This window comes from Pipistrellus kuhlii, unplaced genomic scaffold (genome assembly GCF_014108245.1).
Source record: "Pipistrellus kuhlii isolate mPipKuh1 unplaced genomic scaffold, mPipKuh1.p scaffold_m20_p_2, whole genome shotgun sequence".
Lineage (NCBI taxonomy): Eukaryota > Metazoa > Chordata > Mammalia > Chiroptera > Vespertilionidae > Pipistrellus > Pipistrellus kuhlii.
This window is the reverse complement of record NW_023425515.1, coordinates 140,831,323-140,835,831: the sequence shown is the minus strand read 5'-3', so window position 1 is coordinate 140,835,831 and position 4,509 is coordinate 140,831,323.

Here is a 4,509-nt window from a genome sequence, read left to right as displayed (position 1 = left end):
TTTTTAAAATTTTTTTCAATGTCTGTCTCATTTCATGTTCTTCAATACATCTTACAGTTGTCTTTAAATGAGTCCAACCTCTTTCTTAAATAGTTTGCTCCAACATTGTTTTAGTTTCATCATAGTTGTAAATGGGTCATTTTTCATTGTGACTCTAGCTAGTTAAAAATACTAATTTTATATTGATTGGATCTAGGCAGAATACCAAATTATTGTATTAATTCTATTAGTTTGTCAATGGACTATAAGATTATGGAATTATAGCATTTTATTCATGGTCTATACTTAATATTTCATGGCCTCCTAATGTTTCAGATGAAAATCTAAGGTTAATTTGATTCCCACATTGCATATAATTCCCTTCCCTTTCTTCCCACCCTTCTCTCCAAAGGGTTAGGGTTTTTTTCTTTTCAATGTGAAATTTATGAATTTTTATTAACCCTGCCTAGAAATTTGTGAATCATTTCCTTATTCAAAATGGAATTCTTCAGCTCAGGAAATTTTTCTTCTATTATTGTCTAATTATTAGTTTATTTTAATGAATTCCTTTGTCTCCTTCAAGACATTCTTATTTTCTGTATCTCCAGATCTCTATCTTTCTTATCTTTTAGCTTTTCCCTGAAGATTCCCATTTCTTTCTATTATTGCCCTCTGTTGTCAAATTTCATTTTCTTTTTGATCTTTAAGATCAATATCTCTTTTTTTGGGAGTGATGTTTCTAATTTTCAGTTTCTTTACAACCTTTGTATATTTAAAAATTATAGAATATGTGTTTCAGAAAACATTCTGTGCTCTAATTCCATGCATCTTAGCAATTTTTATGTGTGTTTTTTTTTCCCCTTACTCTTCACTACCTCCATATCAGTTGCTGCCAGCTATTCTATATTAACATTTGATCTTCCCTTGGTGATTTAAAGTGATACATTGCTTTCTTCTCTTCTTCATAGGAGTCTACAAAGTAATAGCTGAGTTTTAGAAGAAAGATACAGACATGTCTGCTTTGTGCCTTAGTAGACAGCAAACTGGAGAGTCTTACCTTTCTGCGGAGGAATGGGGACAGAAACCAGTGTTCCCAGAATCTTAGTCCATTTCCAAACAGTGGGTTTCAGATTAATGTAACCTACCCTGAAATTACCCTTCAGGGCAGGCTGTGTCCTCCCAGGATCATAAGCAGTAAGTAGGCTCCCCTTTCTCCAGGGATTTCACAGGCTTTTGCTGTTTGGATTTGCCCAAAGATCTACTAAATTCCATTGTTGATCTTGGCTTAAAGAATGGCAAGTCCTCTTCCCAACTCCTGCATGCTGAATCTCACTGATACAAGAATGAGGTGTTTCACCTGCCTTTTTCCAGGAGATCCTAGGAGAAGCTGTAGCTAGCTGATGTGTTCTCAAAACTCACCAACACACTTCCTCTGGTGCTTATATGACTCTAGAAAAAAGATATGGAAAAGGGAGTTCAGAGACCATGCTCTCAATTTGCCAGGTTTCCAGGTGCTCAAATTCACTGAAACTATCAAGTTTTAAGCAAATGATAACAATTCACAGATACGTTCATGTAAACAACCACTAGCGACCTCTATATCATATTTACCACATTTATTGTGAAAGGACAAGAATCCTTTCCAAAGATTCTTAGACACAAAGGCAGCTTCACACCTTTCTTTCTGCTTGCTGCAGAAAGTTTGTGGAGATAGTAGTTACTTTCTGTAGTTTTCTTGTTTCTTTGACTCTTTGGTGAGCCTTCGGGGCAAGGGGAATAAAAAAACTTGTGATAATTTATTGAAAGAAATTGACTTAAAGAGGGAAGGATGTCTTATCTTTGTGTCACATAACATCTCACGTGGTTCTTGAATGCTGCTGACAGTAGCTAGACGTACAATTTCCAACAAGTAAACTATAATCTAGCCAATGTTGTGGGAGTTGTACATGACAACTGAGGGTCCAATATGGTTTTACCTGTCAAGGGCTACAAAGTAAATGTGCATTGTTACTTTACTGGAGTGCATCTAATTTAAGTTCCTTATTCTGTTCTTCACTGTGGCATTTATTAGAACTTAAACCCACACCGTTTCCCTACTGAGTCATTTTCCAATGCTTGAGGACCTGCTTTCAAGCAGTAATGCATCAATACCTGTGGTTGCACATTCTATCAGGAAAAAGAATGCCTTTTACTTTCCCTCCAGAGCTGTCAGAAGGCCTGATGCTGAAGAGTTTATCTCAGAAAATGTAGCTTCAGTCCTGCTACCAGGAGGGAATGGAAAAAGCCCTTCCTTTTACACTCAATGTCATCTCAATGATGCTCCTGTTGCTGCATGCGTGACTGTGCAGTAATGGAGACTTATCTTTGTGTACTTTGAAAGATAAATTAATCACTATATGTGATATGACAAGGTAGATATCATATTCTGTTAAAAATAAGTCTTACTTATTTATCATATTCTCAGAAACTGAAGGTGCTTCTTTTCATTTTGGCAAAAATGTCCTCTAAGTTTCTCAAGGAATGTGATATTTTAGATAATGACTTACATAGTTCAGAGCCACAATTTTATTATGCATTTTTGCATGTCTATAATTGACAAGCAAGTAATACATGCTTGGTTTGATTCAATCAATTTAATCACATTGTGGTCCCATACATTCTTTTTTTTAAATTTTATATTCTCTGTCTTTTGGACTAGAAATACTTCCCCTCAACTATACTTTCTAAGCCAGAAATACTTTCCCTCAATCTTTCTTTGTAAGGAACATTTAAAAACAAACTACTTTGGTAAACCTTCTGCATGTCTCAGCCAGATGCTGAGATCAGATGCATAGCCACAAATTCAGTTTTTTATGCTATACATGCAATGTGTTTATTATAGTAATTTACATTATATATTTGGTGGTCGTCAAATGTCAGTGAATCTTTTTTAGTAGATTGAATGCTTTCCCTATATTTAGTAGGTTTATAACAATACTTCTGCTAAGGAAGTATGCTATAGTCAATGACTTTATTTTAATAAACCAAAATATAATCTTATTATTTTACATTATCTGGTAACTAATGATTATCAGCCTAACTAAATAAATATAGTTTCATGTGAGCTCTAGAATTTGGTGAACAGAATTCCATTAGGTTTGGTGTCCATTTTCTATAGCACTTCTAATAGTACCAGTTTAGTTTTGGTTCAAACAGTGCATGTAATTTTCATTAGTAAGGAAACAAATACAGTTCATCTCCATTATTCACAGATTTCATATTTGTGAATTTGTCTACTAATTTTTATTTGTAACTTTCAAAGCAATACCCCAGGACTTTCAGATCATTTGCATATATGTGCTGAGTGGCCACAATTTTGAGTCATCTGACCACACATGCTTCTAGTTGAGTTTGAAGAAGGTGAGGCTCTGCCTTCTTATTTGAGGTCTTATATTATGAACAAGTTATCATTTTGTAGTCTACTTAGTGCCACTCGATTGCTTTTTTTGTGTGCATATGTGTGTGTGTGTGTGTGTGTGTGTGTGTGTGTGTGTGTGTGTGTGTTTGATTTCTCTGTTTAAAATGGCCCCTAAGCTGAGGGCTGAAGTGTTGTCTAGCATTCCTAAGTACAAGAAGATTGTAATGTGCCTTCTGGAGGAAAATACACATGTTACATAGCTTTGTTTAGACATGACTTCAAGTGCTGTAGCCCATGAATTCAATGTTAATGAATCAAGATGATACATCCAGAAAAGAGAAAATTCACCAATCTGTATGTGGGAATGCTCCAGAAATGCTAAAGTAACATTTGTAGTGTCTGATCAAACTATGAAAAAGATGGGAAAGTGGGTAAATTTGTAGTTTTGACTGAATTTTATAAAGTGTAGTGCACAGCATTGTTGTCAGGCCAAAAGCCAAATAAATTTATGGTCATGTTAGCCAGCATCAGGAAAATGGTAAATCATTCCCTAATTATCTTGGTTGACTTACATATTTCAAAAGGTGATATGACATGAAAAATGCTAAATGTATATGTGAGGCGGGTTTGGCTGATCTGGAGGCTATGGAAAAATTTAAAATATACTGACTAAGTTTATATATTTAGAATATACCTACTAATTGTTATATAGTGATAAGACTGTCTCATTTTACAAGCATGTTGGCAAATGACCTATATAACACAGATGGTGTTTTTGTTGATGAAATGTTATTAGAGGCTTGCAGGCAACTAAACCTACATTTTCTCTTAAGAGAAATAGTTTAGTATTCACTAATTTTGTGTTTGTGGTGATGTTAGAGTACATAACTATCATCGATGATGAGAATTGACTAAAAATGAGTAAATATTGTACTCCAATGTTCTTTAGGAATTTAAATACAAAACTACTATTTCTTATTCTCATAAATAACTATGTAACTTAAGTTAAAATCTCTTCTATTTTTAATGACTACATTATATATTACTTAGCTCATTTAGGAGAAGCAGCATTACATATACTATATTGGTATCTGACCAGTAAGATCAAGGAGGCTACTAAAATGTTTTCAGTC